The following is a 27,181-nucleotide window of genomic DNA, read 5'->3' on the forward strand; positions in this document are numbered from 1 at the left end:
AAAATAAGTCATTTTGGAATAATTTTAGATTTACAGAATTTACACAAAGGGAGTTCAGAGTTTCTGCACATCTTTTTTTTTTTTTTTTGGATCTGGGAATTGAATTCATGTATGTTCTACCAGTGAGCTACATCCTTAGCCCTTTTAATTTTATTCTGAAACAGGGTCTCACTAAGTTGCCCAGATTGGCCTCATATTTACTTTTTATTATTGATGGACATTTATTTCATTTATTTATATGTAGTGCTGAGAATCAAACCCGGTGCCTCACACATGCTAGGCAAGTGCTCTACCACTGAGCTATAATCCCAGCTCTGGGCCTAGAATTGTGATCTTCCCACCTCATCCTCCTGAGTAGCTGGGATTATAGGTATGTGCACCACAACTGGTTTTTTCTGTACATCCTTTAATTCCTTACTGTTAGCATACGTACCTCCTACATAATTGTGGTACAGACGTTAAAACAAAGAAATGAACACTGAGGGGCTGGGGATGTGGCTCAAGCGGTAGCGCGCTCGCCTGGCATGCATGCAGCCCGGGTTTGATCCTCAGCACCACATACAAACAAAGATGTTATATCCGCCGAAAACTAAAAAAAATAAATATTAAAAAGTTCTCTCTCTCTCTCTTTAAAAAAAAAGAGAAATAAACACTGAGTATATTACTACTAATTAAACTTGTAGATTTTTTTGAATTTGGCAAATTTTCCCACTAATGTCCCTTTTCTGTTATTTAGCTTTACAAATAACTTAATACATTATAACTTTTATAAAACATGTAAATTAATTAAAGATTAAAAAATAGAGCAAACCACCTCCCAAATATAGATGTGTATTGGAGGCTGCTGATAAACAGTTAGATGGTACAACAAGTGTATCTCAGCAGAGAAAAAGATCTTCATTTTTCCATAATCAAGACACTGAGTGGTTTGGAAACTTCCAGACAGGTAATTTGTAACAAAAAGAAAACAGATAAGAAATATAAGATCTTAGTAAATAGTCTCTGGTCTTTTCTAATAAGCACTCAAGCTGACCTTTCACTTCAAGACACTTCTTTAGAAATTTATAGGGGTACTTTCTTTGGATTAACCTAGGCAGGTATCCTTTACATCAGCAACAAGTGGCCATGGTTTCACTTCAGACTGTGTGATTAATTCCAGTAGCCAAGATCAGAAATGGTCAAATTAAAACAAATCCTAATTATGATAAGCTGTACTTTCTTTCCTGAACTAGAAACATTCTGGAGTTATTAATTAATATCACTTAGTGAGTCACTAATCAACCAAGTAAGCCACAAGCATCTACTATTGCATTCCGCTATGTCTAAGGCACTGGCTGATGTTCAGAAGTAACAGTCCAATTTGAAGGAGTAATAATTTTGTTAAAATCATTGTCAATATGCTTCTTGAGGGGGCCAGTGGATGCTTTCTCCACCAGGGCAACCATTTGATTCCCTCCTTAGCTCAACTAACTGTACCCATTTGGAGGCAGAGGGTTCACTCAGATGACCTCTTAAGGTCCCTTTCAGGCCTAATTATAAACTAAGCCAAAATAAAGAGGACATTTCAGGATGTGAGAAGAGGGTTAGAGTGGTGGTTTCAAAAAAAATTATTTTTTTTTCCAGCCCAAATACATAAAATAGCTACTCTGATTGAAGCAGGGGAAGTGAAGGCTCTGTACACTCTGACTCCCTTTCCCCCACTCTGGAGACCCACAAAGGCATCTTTTTTTGTTTGTTTGTTACTGAAGATTGGACTCAGGGGTGCTTAACCACTGAGCCACATCCCTGACCCTTTTTTTGTATTTTATTTAGAAACAGGGTCTCACTGAGTTGCTAAGTGCCTTGCTAAGTTGCTAAGACTGGCTTTAAACTTAGGATCTTCCTGCTTCAATCTCCAAAGTTGCTGGGATTATAGGCATGTGCCACTGTGCCTGATCCTCAAAGGCATCCTGAAGGGATGCTATGGCTTATTAGATCCTGGGCAAAGGCAAAGGCAAAAGCAGCACTGAGCATGGTTTGTTGGGGTTGGGAATACAGGAAGAGAAACAAATGATTTATTGACAGAAATCATCTCTTCTCTTTCTTTGTGGCTGCTAAACCAAGTGTTTATAAAATAATATTGGTTAACTTCACTAATAGCATACTTAATTTTTTTTTAGAGAGAGAGAGAGAGAATTTTTTTTTAATATTTATTTTTCAGTTTTCGGCAGACACAACATCTTTGTTTGTATGTGGTGCTGAGGATCGAACCCGGAGCCGCACGCATGCCAGGCAAGCGCGCTACCGCTTGAGCCACATCCCCAGCCCCAATAGCATACTTAATTTTCCAGAACATAAATAAACTTTGTCCTGTACATGAACTCAGGAAAGTCAGCTTGTATAACCACCCTCCAGCTATCAAAGTTCTACATCTTTAGATGCCATGAAATTAGACAGAAGCTCTGAGTTTTCTACAAGATAAGTACTTCTCTGTGAAATACGGGAGAGTTGCTGAAAAAATTTGGATAGTTAAGAAGTGGTAGTAACAGAGACTTTTGTGACATCTGAGCCTGAGTTGTAAAAAAGAGAACAAACAAGCTGTTCGATGTCTGCGCACCTGGCTATAGCCTCAGGAGTCTGATTTCTACAAATGAAATGGCAGCCAACACCCAGGAGGTCATCAGTCTTTCCCTGGGGTAGAGTATAGCTGTTCTTCACTCAGGCTAGTTTCTAACTGGTTTCATGTTATTTTGGTCTCCAAGTAAGGCTGGGCAGCATTCTGGGAGTGTGCTGGAAGGGTCTAGGCTGAAGGCTGTCCCAGACACACCAGCTGCTTCCTATTTAGGATCCCTAATATAGTGTCCTCTTTTGAAGCACAGAAGATGCTTTGCTTTAGACTTCTTACCTATGTTGTACAAAAGTCCACCCCACCCCTAAAAGTCAAATATAGACACCTTGGAAAAAGCCTAAAGCAAATGGGCTCTTCCCTAGGACTACCTAGTGTGGGCCTACTTTCTTTTCCCCAGGTCTGTTTTCTCCCTTATGAACTGAAAATTTGCAGACACCTTTAAAAAATATCACTGACAGAGAACAGCTTGGGCAGAATCCTCAACAAGTTCCAAGCCTTTTACTTCCTAGGCTCAGCAGTGCCTCAAGCTCCCAAGGCTCCATTCAATGAATGGAGACTGCAGCACTAGGAAATTATAGCTAGGAAAGAACAGGCTAGAAAATACTGACCCTCATTGCAAAGGATGGCTTTCTTTTATTCCATAAAAATTGGGAAAAAACTAGCTTTGTTCCAGGGTCTCTTTCTGTCCAAAAGGGACTATTCCTAGAGAAAAAAAAAAACTTCTTTTTTCCCACAGGACAAGTCAGAAAGTGGATGCTTTCTCCACCAGGGCAACCATTTGATTCCCTCCTTAGCTCAACTAACTGTACCCATTTGGAGGCAGAGGGTTCACTCAGATGACCTCTTAAGGTCCCTTTCAGGCCTAATTATAAACTAAGCCAAAATAAAATCTGAAGCCCCAGGGAGGTTCCTGTGCAAGGTGTTAATAAACACTCTCTTTCTCACCCTCCTGCATTCCAGCATGACTGTGTGGACACATACGCTCCCAAGTGTCTGGTTTCTAACTGCTACGGTTTTAATTCCCTAGAGACTGAGAATTTGCTGTAGATCTTATTTCTTTTGAGGATGTATGTTATGGGGAGAGGGGACTATAGGGAATTAGGAAGATTTAGTTCCTACCTTGACAGTCAGAGCTCTTCAGATGAGGGGACTGAGAATGCAGCAGAGACCACGTAGACCTCTCAATGCTACGTGTAGCCGAGCAGCAGGGAACAGGAAAACACAGAGATCAGAGGTGGATGCTCAAAGCCCCAGCTTGGCCTGCTTTTGCTTGCAGGACAGTTTTCAAGAATGTGTTTTGCAGGAGTAAGGTGGTTGGAACACAAAAGACTCCTATGCTGCTTCTTAACTGCTCAGTGTGGTTAATACCTTGCTTACTCTTTGGTTGATCCTTTTGGCTTTTGGGCTCTAGGAAGTAAAGTCAGAGTGTTCTCTGCTCTCCCTCCCTCTAGACAGTGGATGAAACATGTAGGCTGGTAAGCTGCTATCCAATCAGTTTGTCCAAAGCTGTAAATAAAAGGGCACATATGCACTGAGAAGTAGGTTATGAGAAGAATCTGGATTGAATTACACAAGCCAGTTGTGGGTCCAGGGTGGGGGAGGTAGGATAAAGTGAGAGGGAAGCGTAGCTGCCTTTCAAGGAAATCTTTTCATTAGGGCACCCTTCCCTCATCATGACCACAAGAAGCCATCAAAGCCTTGCTCCTCTAGGGAACCAAGTTCTGATCTGGCAATGTTCTCAGCAGGGGGTCATGATCCCATGAGTACTGTCAGTCTGTCAGAGTCAAACCCTTTTCCTGGAGGTGTCCTTAATTTCCAATAGACTTTAGACAGTCACCAGGCTTGGTAAAAGCACTTGCCTTGCTAGCAAGTGGCAGCAGAAACCATTTTTATGTACCAATAACTCAATATTAAGTTATAAGATTAAAGTAAGCAAATATTTTTTGTTAACTCTTTTTTTCTTCCCATAGTAATAGGGATTGAAACAAGAAGTGCTCTACCACTGAGTAACATTCCCAGTCCTTGTTTTTATTTTTTAATTTTGAGACAGGGTCTCATTAAATTGCTAACACTAGCCTGGAACTTGCTATCCTCCTGCTTCAGCCTCCCGAAGCACTGAGATTACAAGCAGGTGCCACTGAGCCCAGCTTGTTTTTTGTTTTTTTACACCAGGGATTGAACCCAGAGGTGCTTAACCACTGAGCCACATTCCCAGCCCTTCTTATCTTGAGATAAGGTCTTGCTAAATTGCTAAAAGTGGCTTTGAACTTGAGATCCTCTTATCTCAGCCTCCTGAGCCACTGGGATTATAGGCGTGTGTCACCAAGCCCGGCTCCAGCTTGTTTTTGTTTATTTTTAAATTTTTAAAAAGCAGGTGGCTGGAGTATGGCCAGTTCTTGAGGCTTCGGGAGCCTATGTTCTATAATGTTCATAGCACGGATTTGGTGTAAAGATGGGCCTGGCCTTAAACCTAACACATGACTTGCCAGCTATGTAACTTTGGGAAATCAGTAAACCTCACCAAACCTGAGGTCTTTCAGCTGTAATACTGGCATATTTTCCCTCAAAGGTTTGATGGAGAATTAAATAAGATACTATATGTAATACCTGACACATGATTAGTGCTCAGTAATAAGTCCCTAATATTATTATACCGCTGGCAGAGGAAAGAGTCCTCTCCTCTCTCCCAGTTTTAAAGACTCCAGGTCTAGAAAATCGGGGAGCAAAAAAATCTCTTTTTGGAGCTGTGGCTCAGTGGTAGAGTGCTCTCCTGGCATGTGTGAGGCACTGGGTTTGATCCTCAGCACCACATAAAAATAAAAAATAAAATAAAGGTACTATGTCCATCTACAACTGGAAAAAAAAAAAGTCAAAGGAATAGAAAGAAAGTCATATTCTCTTTTTTCCCCTGCTCTACACTAGGCCTGAATCAGTCATCTTATGCTCATTATACTCTAGACTGGTAGCTGGCGCTGGGAGCCTCAGGCTCTTGCAGACTAAAGACACTATAGGACTCCATCTCATACCTGTTGTAGGTATGAGCCCAGACTGATGCTGCTTCTCCTGGGGCCCCAGATCACATCCCAGGAGGTGAAGGGGAGGAACACTCTGATCCCAAGATGGCAGGATAGGTCTGACCAGGCTGTTGTCTGCCCATCACAGCTGCCTGTGAGGCCTATAGACTAATAATAGCAACTCTGATGCCAATGGATTAAGACAGATCGTAGGAGGTGTTTATTTTTACACTCTGGCGTCAGTATCAAGTTCTACTGGTTACTGCCCAAATGTAGGACAGCTTCCTGCTATAGGAGTGGCCTCAGGCTTCTCCAGGTTGCTAAGTTGGATTCTGGAGGAAGCCAGCTTTGTTGAAAATCAGTTTAGCATTAACAGTGACAGGGAAGGGGAAGAAACAGAGCTTTCATGGGTCCAGGTATCTAGTCCCAACTCTTTGGGACCAGATGGACCTCAAATTGAAAACTTTTGCTCACAGCATTCTTCAGAGTCTTGTACAAAAGATCTAACACATTGTTTTAGTCATGGCACTCATACGCCCACTCACAAACTGGTTGCATTGAAATGATGAATAAAATCAAGGAGAGACTGCCATTGAACCAACCAAAAGCAGACCCTTTCACAAGTCCCAGAGTAGTACAGAGTGTGTTAAGATGAAAAAGAAAAGTCTGCTTGGAGAGTTTTATAAGATATTTGAGACAAAGAATGGGTTAAGCTGGTCCTCAATTGATTTGCATAGTTTTTAGCAGGAATATAAAATTCCTTGAAAATTTGTGTCACCAGAGTTTCTTTCCTAGACATTCATTACACAATAAGATTAAACCACCAAGAAATCAGCCATCATTTGGCCAAGAGCCAGTGCCCAGATGATCCCTCCTGAAAGATTCTTTGTCCCCCAAGGGCTAGGATCCTAAGAACTGTATACTCTGACCATAGCATCTGGAACTCTATGGATATCCCAATTACCTCCCTGAAAGGCAACTCCTGACACATTTTTTTACTTGTTCCATTAGGCAGATAGGAGCGTGAGGAGGCTGGCAGCTGGAGAGCTGATGTAAATAGATGTAGACTGGCCTATGGGACTGTGTACACAGCAGACTTCTTTGGAATGACAAGAATGTACTACACACCAGGTAGGAATGTTGAAGTGCAAAGAAAGCAGTCATGCACACAGAAACAATAACTCTGTCATCTTCCTGACAGTGGCTGACTCACAACCATCATCAGTGACACAACATACCAATACTTTGAGGAGCTAGGGTGCTGGCAGAAAGGCAGGCTAGTGAACCACTCATTCAATACATTCTTTTTGTGTCATTCAAGGTTTATCTACCTGGTCATCAGAAAAACAATGTAGCCCCAAAGCAATGAGATCTGATCACTAGTGATAAAGAAGTTTGATCTTAGTTCTATCTGGAAGCTACCCATGCCTAAGACAGTGGCAGGATGCCCAAGAATAGAAACACTGCTTTCATTCTTGGCTTCTTCCCTGGCTTGCTGGGTCATCTGGGGCAGGGTACCTGCCTTTTCAAGCTCTTTTACTTCCTTGAAAAGGGTCTAATTGTATACATCTTCTGATATTGTAGCAACAAAAAATATTTGAAAAATAAAAACAAATAACAGGAAATGTAAACTCTATCAAATCCTTTAAGTAAAGTATTTCAGAAATAGAACTGTCATTCATGTATGTAAGTAGAGAGCCCTGGCTGCCTCCTGGGGTTTTCCTGCTTCTAAGTCACAGTGATGTTGGGAAGTAGTCCTAGTCTGTCCATTAAGGTCCAATGCCTTTCTTTCAGGCCTATAATCCCTACCTCTGATTTGAGGAACATGTGCAATAGGAATCTGCTTATGGAGACATAAGAAATTGACTTCCATTAGTTTATATTAGAAAAGGAAGAAACAGCTGAGTGTGGTGGTATATGCTTGTAATCCATCGACTTGGGAGGCTAAGGCAGGAGGATTGAAAGTGTAAGGCCAGCCTCAGCAACTTGGCAAGGCCCTAAGGACTTAGTGCCCAAAATAAAAAATAAAAATGTCTGGGAATGTAGCTCAGTGGTAAAGCATCCCTGGGTAGGAACATGGTAGCAAAAAGAAGCATCCTCTTGCTCTATCCAGGAGTCACAAACTGAATTATCCCATATGGGGGGCCCAGTATTCCAATCTGAGGCATATATCCCACTGATACAGCATCAGCAACAGGACTCACTGAACTTAGCCTAAAAGGTCTGAGAAAGCAACACCAATGAAGGGACGTATGCCACTGCTCAGTAAGAACAAAGGCAATACTGTGTTCTAAGCCCAACACAAGCCTTTGGTCTTGCTAGCCTGGCAATTCCTCAGTATGGGGTTAGTTGGCCAGGTCTCCAGAACTATTCTTCATTGATGCTGACACCTCTTTCTGCCAGTGCCTATCCTGGGATTTAAAACAGACATCTAAAACTCCTGCAGGGTCTGATGAGACCCACCTCCTTTTAGAGAAAAGGCCTCTGGATCAGGGATCAGCAAACTCAAAAGATCAGAGAATAGATATCTACGTTTTGTGGGCCACATTGTTATGCCATATATTCTTTTTCTTATGTTTTGTTGTAAATTGACAATGTATATGTATTTATGGAATAAAAAGCAATGTTCTGATTTATGAATACAATGTGGAATAATTAAATCAAGCTAATTAACACACACACTTACACACACACATATATATATATCCTCAAAAAGATATATATCTCTTTATATAAAGAGATATGTGGCTCAGTAGTCGAATGCCCCTGAGTTCAATCCCCGTTACCAAAAAAAAAAAAAAAAAGTAAAAAACACTCTCAGTTTGTGGGCCATATGAAAACACCCTGGCAATAGGCCACATTTTGCTGACTCCTACTCTAGACATTAAAGGTCTCATTAGTGAAGGTCTGTATCTCAAAATTCTGATCCCAGAAGATGTTCTTTCCTCTTCCTGCAGGGCTGTGGCAGACATTTCAGAGGCAGCTCCCTGCTAAGGAGCCACTGAGGAATGTAAAGGAAGAATCCTGAGGTTATTTGTATTGGGTCTGACAGACTGGCTAATTTCCCTCACATAAAATACTTCAAGAGCATCTGTGGAATTTAGCAGTAATGCAGTAAGCATTATCAGAATGAACTATAAACCATCTTTATTTTTCTATTTCTGCTTAACAATACTATTACATGATTCTACAAGACATTTTTTCCCCCTGCCCTCAGGTTCCAAATCCATACATTAATTGGCTTATGCCCCAACCCCTCCCCTACTTCCATATGTGGTATGAATGTGGATAGTAAGAAAACCATTAACAGGAAGATGGGCTTGGACGTGATAAATATCGATGAAAGGTTTGAGGCTAGGGGAGAGTTCATTTTGAGCAAAGATGAAGGGGAGACTGTGAATGGAGGTGCTATCACAAGTAGTTACAGGCTTTGTAAACAGGAACCAAAATGCTATAGAAGCAACCTAAGAACAATGTACAAATGGTTATAAATCTTTGGAGGAAAACCTCTCAATGTGCCACGAGATAGAAGGAAATAAATGACTTCTTGCAAATAACAAATACTTATAATAATATTAGCTATTTTTATTATGCTACCAACTATACTAGATGTTTGTCATAAATGCATTTCTAATCTTTACTATAACTATACAAAGTAGATAGTATCACTGCTGTTTGGAGTTAAAATCTCTTAAAGAGATTAACTTTATCCAAGATCACAGAGCTTGAAATTAGAAGAGCTGGGCTTGGATTTCTTGCCTGACTCTCAAAGCCCTTGCTAATATCTGTGGTAGAGATTAAGCAAATGCCTTAATTTGTACCTTCTTTGGATTTTGTTCTAAATAGCAGCAATGTTTGGTCTACCCTCTTCTATAATCAGAATATTAATGAATGATAAGATACTTACAATCACAAATATGGCAATTTTACATGATAGTGATTCAGATTAAATTAGTATAGCTATATTGATACTTGTGCTGGGGATTTATCTGAACTAAATTGTTTATTCTTCACAATAATAAGATTTAAATGTTAAAGCTGTGCCTACTGATCAAAGTCATCTCTTTTCAAGTGGTACATGTGTACCTTTGTGAAATCTCTGCTCTTTTGTAAACAATTTGCCTGAATCAAATTAGTTGCCCACCTTCCCAGGTGCCAAATTATTAGCTGCCAATGAATTATCCACTCTCCTTTTCACTTTTAATTTAATAGAACCTTGGTATTTGGCTGGATTTGATGCTGCCCAATTAAAATTCTACATTTCCATCTCTCTTACAGTGGGAGTGGCCATTTTACTAAGCTACAATATAAATGCTGTGTGGACTTCTTGGCAGTCCCTTTATGATGAACAGAGTGCATCCTTTTCCTATCCTGCTGCTAGTAGGGTATGAGTGATCATAAAGATGCTAAGGATAGCAGAGGAAAAATCAGGAAGGAGCCTGGGTCTCAAATGACTATGAAGCTGCCAGGGCTGGCTGTATTTGTTGCTTTTGCTGAGAAAAAAAACTTCCAACTTATGTTAAGTCATCAATTTTGAGTTTTGGTTACTTATGTCATTTTCTACTTTATACATCCTACTGTATTCCAATGATCATCAAGTATTACTGATTCTATTCACCCTTCTCTATCCCTACAGACTAAAGACCAACCTATAATTATTACTTGACTAAATTTCTACATTAACCTTGAAATTGATCTCCTTTTGGAGTTATCCTTTGAAGATGAAGTCTATTTACATCAGCCTCTTTAAACGCCTTTAAAGAATAATTTATCATGTATTTTAAAATAGCTAGTAGAGAAGATTTTGAATATCTGAATATTTCCAACACAAAGAAATCATAAATGTTTAAGGTGATGGATATGCCATTATGCTTTACACATTGTATAAATGTTTCAAAATGTCCCACGGTACCCCATAAATATGTACATGAGTCAATTAAAAAAAAAAAAAAAAACCACTTAGCAAGGCCCTAAGCAACTCAGCAAGACCCTGTCTCTAAATAAAACACAAAAAAGTGCTGGAATGTTGCTAAGTGGTTAAGTGCCCCTGAATTCAACCCCAGTACAAAAACAATAACAACAACAAAAACCCTTCAAAGGCTTATGGTAGATGCTTAAAATGTTTCCTGAATTGAACCAAGGAGGAACTGAATCTTCACCAAACTAAACTAGAAAAACATCTTTCTCCAGAGCAGAATGTGGTTTATTATAGCCATGTACATGCTTATAGTCCTTCTTGTTAGAGTGTGGGGGTGCTAAGGAGGATACAAGAAATATATGGGCTGGAGCTGGGGTTGTGGCTCAGTGGTAGAGCACTTGCCTGGCATGTGTGAGGCACTGGGTTCAATTCTCAGCATTGCACACAAAGGCCCATTTAAAAAAAAAATAAAGAAAGAAATCTCTTTAAAAAAAAAGAAAAGGAAAAAGAAATACAAGGGCTGTCTTCTGGAATGTGCATCGAGGTACCACTCCTCTTTCAGAGTTCCCTCCACACCACACTGTGCTCCCTCTACTGCCTGGATGGGAGCTGCAGCTTGAGAACCAGAACAGTATGTTCCAGCCAGAATGATGGACATCCCTCTCCCCCTCCCTTTTCCTATTTTCCACATTAACCTTACCAGTCTTCAGTTTTGTCCTGTTAGCTGCCTTCAACGGGGAATGCTGAGCAGCTAGGAAAGAATTCAGGATGTGTCTCAAAAAGTCCAGCAGTAGCCGAGGAACAGTTTGTTTTTTCCTAAAAAGGGCTGTGTATAAAGTTACGTAAGATCCAGCTCTTCTCACTGGGAGCGATTCCAGCTCCATCTGGAGGACTCCTTAAGCTGTTTAGAACTTCAGGAAAAGGTTTGGCATTTCCTACTTGGTCACCCTATACTGGTGCCATCTCTAGAGGTAGGGAGGTTCCAGAAGAGAAAGCAGTAACTCAACTCTTACAGCCAGCTGCAGCCCCACTGAGTTCACCTGGGGACAGGAAATAGCATAATCCATTTATAGTCAGAACCTCAGAACAAGGACAAGCCCCTTTGCCAAAAACACAGCCCATGTGGCATCAAGCTTTGGGGGCTCCACCCAAAGAGGTAGGACCTGGGGAATGTAACAGCCTAACCCAGAAGCATACCAGCAGGGATCTGGAAGAATTTCCTTTCCTGCTTCAGGCAGGTATGTGAAGGAATTTATGATCCTGAGAACCTTGAGATGCCAAAATCTAGATAAAGACTATATAAATTAGTAAAAAATATTAACTGAGCCCCAATGAAGTGCCAGGCACTGACTGTACTATTTGAACAAACAGATCTGGTACCTGCCTTCATGGAGCTTCTAGTTCACTGAGGAAAACCAAACAAATAACCAGGACTATGCAAACTATGAAGTAGGTATTTGAAATGGCTGCATTCAAAAGAAAGACAAGACAGTTAAATCATAAAGTCAGCTCTTTCCAGAGCCCAAAGTGTTATATTTATTAATCAGAGTCTAGTTTATACTGTATTGACAACTGAAATTATGTTTGAATTAAAAACTCTGGCTCTTGAAGATTCACTAGAATTTATCAATAATTTGCTCTCTTATTTGAGCTCCATTTCAATTCCCATTCATTTTGCTGGAGTTTAGTTCCTATTTACATTACATGTGTTTATTTAAGGCATAGGAACTCACTTTAGCTAACTACTAGCCATTATAATGAAAAAATAGAACATTGCTTTGGTTTTTCCAGCTTCCAGTCATTTTCATTTCTTTCTGGTCAATGCAGAGAACTATAAAAAGATGGGCATATAACCCTTCTTAAAAACAAATTATGGGGCTGGGGTTTTAGCTCAGTGGTAGAGCACTTGCCTGGTCTGATTCTCAGAACCACATAAAAACAAACAAACAAACAAATAAATAAAATAAAGGTATTGTGTGTCCATAAAAAAAAAAATTCTGCAGTACCAGGCAAGTTCCCTCAGCCCTACGTTTTTACGTTTTTTGTTTTGTTTTTTTAATTTTGTGCTGGGGATTGAACCCACCTCTACCACTGTAGCTACTACCATGTAGCTCTACCACTGAGCTACATCCCCAGCCCTTTTTATTTTTTATTTTGAGACAGAGTCTCACTAACTTGTTGAGGCTGACCTCAAACTTGCAATCCTCTTGACAGACCTTCTGAGTTTCTGGGATTACAGGTATGCACCACACACCTGCCTTCAGATTCATTTCTAAACAATGATGATAATACTTCTACAGATGGGGGTAGGAGTTACAGAAAAGATATATAACACATCAGGAATTGGTATTGTGTAGGGCTCAGTAAGTGAAAATTTAATAAGTATGAATCAGGGGGCTGGGGATGTGGGTCAAGCAGTAGCGCGCTAGCCTGGCATGCATGCGGCCCGGGTTCGATCCTCAGCACCACATACAAACAAAGATGTTGTGTCCGCCAAAAACTAGAAAAATAAATAAATAAATAAATATTTAAAAAAATTTTTTTTAAAAAGTATGAATCAGGAATCTTCTTTTCTTGTACCCAAATGCCTGCTACTGCCTTTTTGAGACCCTAGTACTATGCAATTTACTAATTTACAATAGTGAACCAAAGTCACCATCATAGCCAATGTTTTCTTTCCAATAGGCATGGTACCTCAAATTCTTTAGCCCTTTTTAATGGCTCTGTTCTTTGTTTCCCTGTAAGATGTAAAAGCAAAGTGATTCTGTCCTAGGAAACATTCCAAAGGAATACAAAGAAAGAAGGTTAGAGTGGATTTGCAAGTTATCCACAAATCAAGAATCTCCTACCCAATGACTATTGTTAAATATATGATGACCCGAACTTCTCACTTTCAACAGAATACAGTGAAAATGAGTCCTCCACATGAATTCATGGGCTGATAAGATTCTCCTTAAAAGGTCTAATTGTTTCTAGACGGAACATCGTGTGGCCCTCCCGAAATCTCATAACTCTGCTTTAGAAAAGAATCTCTTGCCAGGTGTGGTGACACACACCTGTAATTCCAGCAACATGGGAGGCTGAGGCAGAAGGATTGAACAATTTAGTGAGACCCTGTCTCAAAATAAAAAATAAAGGAGACTGGGTAATCCCAGCAGTTTGGGAGGCTGAGGCAGGAGGATCATGAGTTCAAAGCCAGCCTCAGCAAAAGCAAGACACTAAGCAACTCAATGAGACCTTGTCTCTAAATAAAATACAAAATAGGGCTGGGGATGTGGCTTAGTGGTTGAGTGTCCCTGAATTCAATCTCCAGTACCCCCTACCAAAATAAATAAGAAAGAAAGAAAGAGGACTGGGGATGTAGTTCAGTGGTAAAGTGTCCCTGGGTTCAAACTCCAGTACCAAAAAAACAAAAAGCTATCCATCCTCTCTTCTAATTCCTACAACCAGTGCTGTAATTTAAGGCCCTCTCTCAAGACTTCTTTCAAGGGCTAATAATTTAGTCTTTGTGCAAAAATTCCTATGAGCCAAAAATTGAGATAATTGCTAGGAATATAGTGGTGAATAATGCAGCAGTATCCTAGTCCTCAAAGAATTTACCATCTAGCGAAGGAAGGCAGACAAACCACTGTACAAATAAAAATACCATTATAAGCTGTGATAAATACCACAAATAAAAAGTATAGGATAATGAGAGGATCTGATTAAGAGAGTGGGTCAGGGAAGGTCTCTGGCAAAATGATGTTTAAGCTTAGTGTTGCAAGAAAGTTGAAGAGATGAAGAATGAGGAACAACATACCTCAATGCCAAAGAAAAAGGAACTGTCTGACCATTTGGAAAATTAGATTGGGAGGAATACAGATTTGCTAAAGAATTTGGGCAGAACTAGGGACAAATACATAGAAGACTAAACAAACCAAAAGACAGTCATGTATTACAAGTTATGTTACAAATTACGTAGTAATAATACGGGTTCATACATTACCCTATTTGACTTCCTAACCACATGCACATAAATTAACTTGATAAAATGTCTCTTTATTTAAAGATAAATTCCCTGACCCCACATTATTGTTCTGTCCTCTCCAATAGCCAGCCTTCATTGGCCAACCATGTTGTCTCCACTTACTTGATTTTCTATTCACTTTTTCTTTTTGGTAGTACTGGGGGTTGAACCCAGAGGCACACTACCATTGAGCTACACGCCTACCTCTTTTTATTACTTATTTTGAGATAGGGTCCTACTCTATTGCCCAAACTTTTGATCCCTCTCCTTAGCCTCCTGAGTCACTGGGATTACAGGTGTGCACCACCATGTGGCATCTTTTTTTTTTCTTTTTTCCCAGTACTAGTACTTGTTATAATGTAGCTCCAAACAAAACCAATGAAAACATAGTGGAAATTATACCCAAATTTTCACAGGGTGATCAAGAAAGTTTTCACAAAGAAGGTCAAATGTCTAGATTCTTATGAATAGAAATATGGGGGGAGTAGTCAGAGAAGGGATTTCAGTCAGGAAGAACCATGTACATAAACAGAGTTCTTTGGAGATCCAAGCCCAACAGTCCCAGACTCAGGACATTTGCTGAAAGAAGGGAGTACAGAAATTGCAAGATACAACTGAAGATATGACCACATGGAAATTATACAATTCTGTATGTCAAGACTCAGAAACAAAATTAAAAGGCATATAAGTATTACCCACAAATATATAAAAGGCCAGTATCCTAAAAACTTGTGAAAATTGACAACTAAAAACTAAGATTTTTAAAAATTATGGTAAGAATTATTAGGTTACCATCCTAACAAATTTCTTTTTCTCTACCTCTGAGCTACATCCCTAACCCAACCCAGCATCCTCCCGTCTCAGCCTCCAGAGTCGCTAGAATATCAGTTGAGCACCCCTATGCCCATTTCCTAACAAGTTTTTATGTGTAGAGTATTGTTAACTATAACCCCAAAGGTGTACAGCAGATGTCTGGGACTTACTCATCTTGTATAACTGAAACATTATAACCACTGAACAGCAACACCCCATTTACCTTTTCTCCAGCCCTAGGCAATCATGATCATACCTTTTGCTTCTATGATTTCGACTATTTCAGATACCTTATATAGACGGAATCATGCAGTATTTGTCCTTCTGTGACTTGTTTATTTCACTTCAAACCAATAACATAAAAACAGGCAGGATAAGAGCCAATACTTCACAGAAGAAAGAACAGAATATAGCTAATGAACTACAAAAAGAGTTAATTTTAAAACAATAAAATACCAGACTGGGGTTGTGGCTCAGCAGTAGAGCACTTGCCTAGCACTTGTGAGGCACTGGGTTTAATCCTCAGCACCACATAAAAATAAATAAATTAAAAAACATAGAAGTATTATGTCCATCTACAACTAAAAAAAATAAAAAAAAAACAATAAAATATCATCTTTTGCCTATCAGTTTTAAGACAAAATAATAATAATTAATTCCAGTGAAGGTTAAGTAATATTGGTACTTTTATACTTTGCCAATATAAATATATTTTGGTATAACCTTCATAATGAACTTAGAATAATAATAATAATAATAATATTATTATTATTATTATTATTATTATTTTGTGTGTGTGGTGCTGGAGATTGAACCCAGGGCCTTGTGCATGCAAGGCAAGTACTCCACCAACTGAGCTATGTCCCCAGCCCTGGGAAAAAAATATGTCTATTTTCAAGTCTTAAAAATGTTCAAATCTTTTAACTCAGTAACTCCAATTTCCAAATTCTATTTTAAAAAAACTATCAGAGACAAAGTTTGAGTTAATAAATTATGGTGACCATTGTTTGAAATTATGAGAACAATTGTTTGAATGTGCCATAAGCTATTAAAAATTTGGCTTCCAAGAATTGTTCAATGATATGTTTCATTTTATGCTTGCTTTCACTTTGCAGATTTTACAAAGTGAGCAAATATTTTATCTATGATCAGAAAAAAAGAGACAAAATATTTTTCAGATATTATTTTTAAACAAAATAGAGAAGGTGTTTTTTAAGTCTCAAAGAGAAAAAGTGTCCTTCATGTCATGTCATCTTTCTTCATAAAAAGACATTTAAATGTAAGCATTTTCTTGGGTAAAGTCTGGGCAGCAAATAGGATTTCCTTAGAACTATTTTCCACAATTTCTTAGTCTTGAACGAGTGGGAGATTTATAATACTAATTCTTTAAAGGAAGAAAACCCAGTATAATATATCATAATTCACACTCTTAAAACAGTGGCACTATTTTTCTGGTGCATTATGACTTTTTCTTTAAAAAAAAAAAAAAAAGCTTTTATATTGACTAAGAGCAGTACTACTCAAAGTGTGGTCTGAGGATCAGCAGAATCATCCTCATATGGAAATTTATTAGGCAAGTAGATTCTTGGATCTCATGCCAGACTTACTAAATCAGTATGTCAGGGATGGGATAAAAGTTAAAAAGTTTGAAAGTGCGGTCCAGAGGAAACTGGACCAAGAAGTCAACAAAGGAAATGAGCTGCAGCAACATTCAATACATAGATTGTAAGTGTATGTTTAAAAAATGTATACATCATTTAAATATTCTAAAAACAAAGATTATTTTCATATTTTAAGCTAGAAAGCATGGCTAGAAAAATTCACTCTGCGTTTAAACAGGCTGACAAACTAGCACAGATCTTAGGCTAAAAGGGATCTACATTTATTGCTGGTTCTATGTAGCTCATTAAATTAAGACAAAGGGCTGGGGCTGGGGTTGTGGCTCAGCGATAGAGCACTCACCTAACATGCTCGAGGCCCTGGGTTCGATCCTCAACACTACATAAAAATAAATAAACAAAATAAAGGTATTGTGTCTAACCAAAAAATAAATGTTAAAAAAAAGCATTTTTGAGTACATATTTTGGTTATTTTTTTTTTCCTGAAAACATAGTTGGCTACTAATGGATATTAACTGAAGATTGGAGAATCCCAAACCCAACCATTTCTCTCAACCTCTTTCTCCCTCGGAGGACTGAGAAGGGAGAGAAGGGGAGGTAGAGAAAAAGAGGGAGATGAAAAAATTAGACTCTAATTCTCCCAATTCCATGCCTTCAATCACAACAGCTCAACTGTTACCTTTTTGTGCACCCTTTCCAGTAAAATATACTTGAACAAAGAGCTACCCTCTGGATGAAACAAGTTTGAAATACTCTGTGCTTTACTAGACTGTCATAATCCAATAAAAAGCCATAGCTTCCTTTTCCCTCATGAGATCAGTGCTCCTGTTAGCTATCTATCTCTACTACCTGGTTGTCAGAAAGACTCACAGATGTTTAACAGAGCAGTGGTCCTGTTTCCAGGCCTCCCTTCTCCAAGCACTATAATTAAGAATGAATAAGACTGTAGGTTGCTGTGCTGGATGCGAGGCAATGAACATTATATAAATCATATGAACTGCAACAAACACTACACTAAGTTACATTAAGAAGTTAATTTATAGCTGTAAGTATAAGGAAAATACTATTTTAAATAAGTAGAATAAGAGAATTGTTCAAAGTAGTTGCTTTGGGAGATTTAATCCATTCCAGCAATGTGCCTATTCAAAATATTCCTAGAACTCCTTTTTTTAAGGATGGGTGCAGAAAACCCACCTCATCAACCCACAAAATCATGAGTGACAACTAACTATAGTTTTAAGCCATTAAGTTTTAACCACTGAACTATATCCCCAGCCAGCCCTTTTAATTTTTGTTTTAAGACAAGGTCTTGCTAAGTTGCTTAAGGCCTTATATTATTATATAATCATAGATGAGACAGAAATGTTTAAGTCACACTTCTTTAGGGGATATTAAAAGTAAATCATTAGTACCTTACAGAAAAACTCGGTATTCAGAACTCTCAGAAAATAAGTTGCTGTGGGTAACAAAATTTGGCTGAATCTTTAAATTAACAGGATACAATAGCATTCAAAGAACAAGAAAAGAACACTTGGGAAGAGAAACAACTCCAGGATGAATGGAACCAGCAGTAGGTCTCCATCTTTCTCTTCAGGGGTTTTTACTTTTTACCTGGGAGTCATCTGAATCCTACCTATGCTGCCTTTAGAAGATTTCTCTCTCTTTTTTCCTTTTACTTGAGCTGAATAAAAATAACTTTCCATTTTTCCCTAACACTAAATATAATGCTGTATTTTCTTTTTGAAAGGAATTTTATAAGAAAGGAAACACAAAAGTATAAAGACAGGTAAACAAGTCAAATATAGATTTTGGGATTCTAAGACAAACAAGTAAGAATTATCTTAATCCTAAAATAATTAAATTCTGGTCAAAAGTTGACTGGCCCTGTTTTTCTCTCTACCCAGTTATCAGTCCATTTTCCTTGTCCACAGGACCTCACACAAGAAGCCAAAACACAATAGACATTTCAGAGCTCACTGTCTTTACCTTCTAGAAGACAAAAAGACTATCTTATTAGCCCATTAGATCCGAAATTTTCAATTCTGTAAACAAAATACATATATCCAAATATTATTTCAGTTACAGCAAGTGTATTTTTTGGGCATGGTGGTGGACGCCTGTGATCCCAGGAACTGGGGAAGCTGATGCAGGAGGATGGCAAATTGGAGGCCGGTCTCAGCAATTTTTTTTTTTTGTCTGTGGGGGCGGATACTGGGGATTGAACCTAGGGGTAATTAACCACTGAACTATATCCCCAGCCCTTTTAATTTTTGTTTTAAGACAAGGTCTTGCTAAGTTGCTTAAAGCCTCACTAGATTGCTGAGCCTGGCTCTGAACTAGCAGTCTTCCTGCCTCAGCCTCCTGAGTTGCTGGGATTACAGGCAAGTGCCACCATGCCCAGTCAGCCACAGCCATTTAGTGAGATTATAAGCAACTTAGTAAGATCCCTGTCTCAAATAAAAAGGACTTGGGATGCAGATCAGTGGTAAAGTGCCCCTGTGTTCAATTCCTAGTACCAAATAAATAAAAAATATTATTATTGAATTTAAGTTTTTATAATGATCCACATACAGGATAATGGGAAAAAGTGGGCTAAATCAAGAATTCCAAGGAACAGAGATTTTCTTCCTTATCAAAATTAATTTTTTTAAAAAAATTTTAAGTGTTTTGGTTAAAAATCTTTCTAAAATGTATTATTCATTTTTGTTTTATTCAGAGTACGTAGGCTATAATTTAAGTATAAAAACTTCTCCTTTCTTTGAGATAGGATTTGGCTATGCTGACAGGTCTGGTTTGAACTCCAGGGCTCAAGTAATCTTCCTAAGTAGCTGGGATATAGGCATGCACCACAGCTTTTGGCTTAATTTAACTTTTTTAACATTCCTTGGTACATATTAAGGATTTGCTTACCAAATCATAAAATCCATAAGGACTATGTGTTAAGAATAAATATAGATTACTTTTGCTAGTTCCATCCAATAGTATTGGATGTCTTAGCCTGAGCACTTAGGCAAGAAAAACAAATAAAAGGCATTCAAATTGGAAAGGAAGAAATAAAAATTTTTCTGTTCCCAGATAACATAATCTTATATGTTGAAAATTCTAAAGACTCCACAAAAAAGCAGCTAGAGCTAGGCACAGTGGCACATGCCTGTAATCCCAGTGGCTGGGGAGACTGAGGCAAGAGGATCATGAATTCAAAGTCAGCCTCAGCAACTTAGTGAGGCTGTAAGCAACTCAGTGAGACCCTGTCTCTAAATCAAATATAAAAAAAGGGCTGAGGATGTGGTTCGGTGGTTAAGTACCTCTGAGTTCAATCCCTGGTTCCAAGAAAACAAACAAAACAAAACAAAAAAACCTACTAGAATAAATGAATTTTGCACAGTTTGTAGTACATAAAATTAACACATAAAAATCAGTTGTGTTTCTACATACTAATGATAAAACAAACTGAATGGGAAATCAAGAAAATTATTTCATTTACAGTAACATCAAAAAGAATAAAATACTTGTGAATAAACTTTAACCAAGGAAATGAAAAGCTTGTACACTGAAAACTACAAAATGTTGCTAGAAGAACTAAAGAGAACACAAATAAAAGCAAAGACGTGCGGTTTTCATGGAATGGAAAACTTAATATTGTTAAGATGTCGGGCTGGGGCTGGGTCTCAGTGGTAATGTACTTGCCTAGCATGTGTAAGGCACTGGGTTCAAGTCTTCGCATCACATATAAATAAATAAAATAAAGGTCTATCATCAACTAAAAAAAATATATTGTTAAGATGTCAATGATGGGGCTGGAGTTGTGACTCAGTGGTAGAGGTCCTGGATTCAATTCTCAGCACAGCATATAAATAAATCAATAAAATAAAGGTCCATCAACATCTAAAAAATATATATATATATATAAAAGATGTCAATGCTACCCAAAATGAACTAGTTTCAACACAATCCCTATTAAAAATCCCAACATTTTTTTTTTACAAAAATTAAAAAAAAAAAATCCATTTTAAAATCATATGGAAGCTGGGCATGATGATGCACATTTATAATCCCAGCTATTTGTAAGGCTGAAATAGGAATATCATAAGTTCAAGGCCAGCCTCAGAATTTCAGTGAGACTCTGTCTTAAAACAAAAATAAATAAACAAAGTAAGTAAGTAGGGGCTGGGGTTGTGGCTCAGTGGCGGAGCACTTGCCTGGCACATGTGAGGCACTGAGTTCAATCCTCACACCACATAAAAATAAACAAATAAAATAAAGGTATTGTGTTTGTCTACAACCAAAAAAAAAAAACATATATTAAAAAATAAGTGAGTAAGCGCTAGAAATGTAGCTCAGTGGTACAGCACCTTGGTTTTAATCCCTAGTGGGGGGGGGGGGAAATCATATGCAATCTCAGGTGATCTTAAATAGCCAAAACAACAATCTTGAAAAAGAAAAACAAAATTGGAGAACTTGTACTTCATGATTTTTCTAAACTTACTACCAAGCTAAAGTTATCAAGATAGTAATGGCACTGGCACAAAGACAGATATATAGACCAATGAAAAACAGCCTAGAAATTATATATTTGGTCAAATGATTTTTGACAAGGGTGAGAAGACCATTCAATGGAGAAAGGATGGTCTTTTCAAAAAATGGTGTTGATAAAACTGGATATCCACATGCAAAACAATGAACTTTTATCTTGAATCACATATAAAAATTAACTCAAAATGAATCAAAGATTTAAACATAAGAACTAAAACTATATTAAAAAAAACTTAGACAATGATAGAAGCTGATGTCACTGAATTTGGCAATGATTGCCTATGATTCAAAAGCACATTCAACAAAAGAAAATAATAGATAAATTGGACTTCATCAACATTAAAAATCTTTTGTGCATAAAAGGACATTATCAACAGAATAAAAAGGTAATCCATGGAATGAGAGAAAATGCACAAATCATGTATCTGATGATGGATTATTGTCCAAAATATATAAAGAACTTTATATCTCAACAACAGAAAACAACCCAATTCAAAATGAGGCAAGGACTTAAAAAGACATTTCTCCAAAGTTATATATAATTATAGAAATGCAAATCAAACCACAATAATAAACTACTTTACACCCATTAGGATGTTTTTCTTTTTAAATCAGAAAATAACAAGTGTTGGCAAGAATATAGAAAAATCAGAACCATGCACACTGCTGGTGAGAATAGATAATGATATAGTCACTGTGGAAAATAGTATGGTGGTTCTTCAAAAAAAATTAAGCATAAAATTATCATATGATTCTGTAATTACATTAAAACCTGAAAGCAAGAACTCATGTTTGCTGAAGAACATATTTGCACACTCATGATCATGACACCATTATTCATAGTAGCCAAAAGGCACAAGTAACCCAAGTGTCCATGAACAAAAAATGGGTGAACAGAATGTAGTGTATAAATACACACACACACAGTGGAATATTATATACATTGGAAACTTTTTAGCCTTAAAAACGGAGGGAAATTCTGATAAAAGCTATAATGTGAATGAACCTTAAAGACATTACCTGCAGTCAAATAAACCAGTCCAAATGGATAAATATCATATGATTCCACTTACATGAGGGTACCTAGAGCGGTCAAATTCACAAAGACAGAAAGTAGAGTGATGGTTCCAGAAACGGAAATGGGGGAAAGTGCGGAGTTAGTGTCCAATTAATTGGTAGAGTCCCAGTTTGGGAAGCTGAACAAAGTGCTAGAAATGGATGGTGATATGTTTGTACAATAGTGTGAATATACATAATGTTACTTTAACGGTAAGTTTTATGTTACGCATATTTTACCATAATTTTTTTAAAAAAGAGTAAATTTGGTACAACAGAGTTTATGCTATGAGTTATATTTGTTAGAATCCCACTCCCAACACCCGCCAGCTTTCTCAGAGCAATGTTGACATCTGGCCACTCAAAAAATGCTCTCAAACACAGCCTCATTTGATAGAAGCTAAAATATTACATGCCAGTGTTTGAGTGGGTGTTTTCTGGGTAACCTCAATGCTGAACAATCAGACCATCTTATAGAGCCTACCCTTACCCCAGCATGCAGTGAGCTATCTCTTTAACTGAGTTTTAATAGGATGCACAGTCATTGTGTATGAGTAATAGGAGGAAAAGGGTGAGTTATTGTCCAACAGCAAGATACTAAGCAATGCAGTGAGACCCTGATCTAAATAAAATACAAAATAGTGTTGGGGATGTGGCTCAGTGGTTGAGTGCCCCTGAGTTCAATCTCCAGTACCAAAACAACAACAAAAAAAGTACTGGTTACCAAAAAAAAATTATATTGCTTAATCCAGCTCAGGAGCCCCTCCTCATGTAGGGTTTCCATGATCTATGACTTACTTTATAACAGTATATAACTTACTTTATAACAGGATGACAGAAAGAAATCGGAAAAGGATAAATCAATGCTAGAAATGGGTAAGAACACATCCAGCCACCAGTTAAGGCAGGTTTGGCTTCAAAAAGGAACTTACACCAATATACAATTAAGAAGAAAGCAGAAGGAAATAATGGTAGTCCCAAGGCCAAGCAGCAGGAGGGACACACAGGTAACAGGATACTAGGGATACTGATTGGAATTGCCTTCCTTCCACAAAACCTTACTACCGCTTAAGATCTACTGAGCCTCTTAAGAAACTCCAATCTCTTTCTATCTTCCTTCTTTCTTTCCTCCTTTGCTCCCTCCTTCCTTCCTTTCTTTCATGGTGCTGGGGATTGAACCCAAGACCTCCAAGCCAGGCAACCACTCTGCCACTGAGCCACACTCAACCACTGTATTTATTTGCTAAGACTTTGAGCCCATGTACAATAATGCTACCACTACTTAGGCAACTACTTCCTACCTTATAAACTCCTACAGCCTTCCAGCCATGTTTCACCACTCAGTAATACCACCTATTTTCCTCTGGACCTGGGCCAAAACTGAGGTCCTTGAAACCTGTCTTATCCTCAGGAAATGCAATCTTTTCAGATCATCAACAAAAACAGGTTTCGGGCTCTATGTTTCTTTGAGAATTCCAACTTTAAAAGGCCTGTGTTCTTGTTTATCATCAACAATGTCCTACACAGCAGTAATCCTTGCCTGACTGTGGTTCAAAGAGACATAAATTGTCCACCTGGCTTAATCATAATTTAGTAGCATTTGGGAAATCAATCTCTCACACTATAGTCTGCATGGAATGTCTATTCCAGCAGTCTCTGAAAAGAAGGGGTATTCAGAAACTAAAGAAAGGGTAAAATAACTGAGGTTCTTCATTTCTCCAACTGTCCCAAAGCACAAGCTGACCAGCTCCACTGAAGCCAGCTTTAAAGGGCTGTGGCTGGCCTCCAGAATTCTTCCCCAGAGGGAGCAGCTAGTCTCATGGGAAGAGGAGCAGTAAAACCGGCAAAGCTCTTTCAAGATTACCCGGGTAGCCTCTAAGGAACTAATTTCTGAAGTCAATCCCCAAAAAACAGACGCTGAATGTTTTCTTTGATATGAGGACGCTGGTCCTTAATGGGGATGGTGGGGGGAGCATGGGAGGAATGGAGGAACTTTAGATAGGGCAAAGGGGAGGGAGGGAAAGGGAGGGGGCAGGGGGGGTAGGAAAGCTGGTGGAATGAGATGGACATCATTACCCTAAGTACATGTATGAAGGAACGAATGGTGACTCTACTTTGTGTACAACCAGAGACATGAAAATTGTGCTCTATATGTATGACTTGAAATGCACTGTTGTCATAGATAGCAAATTAGAACAAATAAACAAATAAAAAAGAATTTCTGCAGCCCCAGGCCGGCCCCTTTTTGTTTTTTGTAAACAGAAGCAGAAAACAACTGATATACAGAAGCTCTTATGTAAATGAAATTAGATGATTAGATGAAAGAACTGAAGAAAGACTGAAGTAATCCTCTAAAAGTTCTTCCTCTCTCCACTTCATATAACTGGAGGAACACCCTTCCCACCAAAGTACTCTGCCCCACCGCCTCTGCATTGGATTCATTCGTTCATCTACTAATAAGATATTTAATAAGTGCTACGATGTGCCAGGCATTGTGCTGGAGACTGGGGAAACAAAGATGAATATTGTAGAGTCCTTGCCTCCTAGAGCAGTCCCCTGTGTCTGCAAGGGCTGGCCTGGCGGTTCACAGTTGGCCTTGGGCAACGGGATCACTGTGCCCTTCGCGGCAGATGAGGGCAGTACGAAGGAACCGGCAAATTGCCAAGCCAAAGATTTTCCCCAGGTAAAACTGGAAAGAGGGAGAACCAAAGCCAGCTCCGGGTAGAGACCAACTTGGGAACCAAGAGCCAAAGGCGCGAAGACCCGGGCTGGAATTGGCTGCACCGTGGTCCCCGCTGCAGTCGCGGTCTGCAGTCCCCGGCTGAGTGCCAGTCGGCCGCGCTCCCCTCCCCAAAGGCTTTCACAGGAAATTTAGGTACAAGGATGACTACTGGACGCAAGTCGGTCTCGGGGGTTCTCCGCGGGGACAGTTTGAGAAGACGGTTGGGGACAGATCTGGGGTAGTGCCCAAAAGGCTGAAAGGTGCTGGATGTCTGAATGAGGGTTCCGCGGACCGTACAGACCAAGGACTGGGGACCTGATCCACCCAGAGGGTTGGAGACGGCCGGGAGGGTGGGGCTGGGAGGGAAGGGCTAAGGGGCAGGCCGGGGGCGCTGAGGACAGAGTGGGTGGGCCGGCAGAGGGCCTGGTCCAAGGGGCCACTTGAAACTTGGGGGCAGTGGGTCTCCAGGATCCCGCCAGCCTCAGGAGAGTCGCTCCTACCTCGCTTCTCGCTTCAGCCTCGTCCTTCCGCGCGGGCGGCGGCTGCAGCGGCAGCGTCTCGCGCCCTCCAGGGGTCGCGTTGCAGGCGGTGCACGCCGGCGTTCCCCTCCTCTCCAGACGGGTTGGAAACGCCCGGTCCCCCCTGCAGACGTGGTGCCGATGGTCCGATCTGGGTTGCCCTAGTGCAGCCCTTCTGGACCGCGCTTTGGTTCGGTCCGCTGGGCCCGAGGTGTTCGCCCAGCTCCCCTGCTCGCGCCTTGTTGGGCGCGCCAGAGTCACGCGCCGTGCTTTCCCGCGAGGGGAGCGGCGAAGCTGCAGCCGTGGCCCCGCCTCCTGAGGCCCTCGCCCCGCCCCGGCGGGCGGTGTCCGGCGTGGTACTGCTGTTTGTTGCCGGGGGCTGGAACCCGCGGGAGTGTGGGGCGGAGGCCTGGTGGTTTGGAGGGCAGGTTTGTGTGGGCTCCCACCCTCGCCTAAAGCAACGATATTCAATCCTGGCTAGCGTTGTAAGTTCGTGAGGAAGTGTAAAGACAAAACAAAGACAAAAAACAAAACAAAAACAAGGCCTGACCTCACCAGAGACCAATTGACTTAGTCACTGTGGCAGGGTAAGATGGGGGCTGGGTGTTGCCCAGGCTTTAATTTGGTGGTGGGGGGGGCGGGGGGGGGCGGAGTATTGGGGATCGAATCCAGGGGCGCTTTACCACTGAGCCACATCCCCCGTCCTTTTTACTTTTGAGACAGGGTCTTGATAAGTTGCCAAGATGAGCTGAAACTTGGGGTTCTCCTGCTTCAGCCTGCCGTGTACAGACGTGTGCTAGGGCGCCAGGCAGGCTTTAATATTTTTAAAAGTAACCCATACATATCCAGGATTAAGAAGTCCCCGAAAATCTGAAACCCCGTGCCTCTCCTCAGGGCAGGATGCCTGTGTCTCCTGCTACTTTTAGCAAGAAGAGGTTGGGGGCGGGGGTCATTCAGCAGATAGTTACTGGAAGTCCACTAAGAAGAAGCCATTCTTATTTTTTTAATATTTATTTTTTTAGTTTTAGTGGACACAGTATTTTTATTTTACATTTATGTGGTGCTAAAGATGGAACCCAGTGCCTCATGCATGCTAGGCAAGCACTCTACCACTGAGCCACAAACCCAGCCCAGAAGCCATTCTTATTACCAGATTAAATTGTATTGGCATGCTAAATAAAATCCGATAATTTCAATTTTTTTTTTTAAAAAGCCATTCTAGGTTCCACGCTCTAGCATCTGAGACCCCATGCTCTAGGACTTCCAGCCTTGTCTGATCACAGTCAAGGAAGCTAATAAGTGTCACAAGTATGTAATGCATCCTCGGGTTCACAAAGGGGTGGTAACTGAGTTTTCTGTTTATTTATTTGTGTG

General features: G+C 39.7%; 1 protein-coding gene across 2 annotated transcripts in view; it reads right to left on the minus strand.

Moving 5' to 3' along the window:
* Window positions 1-26,089, minus strand: part of Rusc2 (RUN and SH3 domain containing 2) — a 58,270-nt gene extending 32,181 nt beyond the window's left edge. For both annotated transcript variants that reach the window (XM_046457325.2, XM_046457323.2), the window contains exon 1: window positions 25,790-26,089. The gene's annotated coding sequence lies outside the window, so the exon portion shown is untranslated. The remainder of the gene's footprint in view (window positions 1-25,789) is intronic.
* Window positions 26,090-27,181: the final 1,092 nt, after the last annotated feature.

This window comes from Marmota monax, unplaced genomic scaffold (genome assembly GCF_021218885.2).
Source record: "Marmota monax isolate L192 unplaced genomic scaffold, Marmota_monax_Labrador192_F-V1.1 WCK01_AAM20220418_F8-fsc00069, whole genome shotgun sequence".
Taxonomy (NCBI): Eukaryota; Metazoa; Chordata; class Mammalia; order Rodentia; family Sciuridae; genus Marmota; species Marmota monax.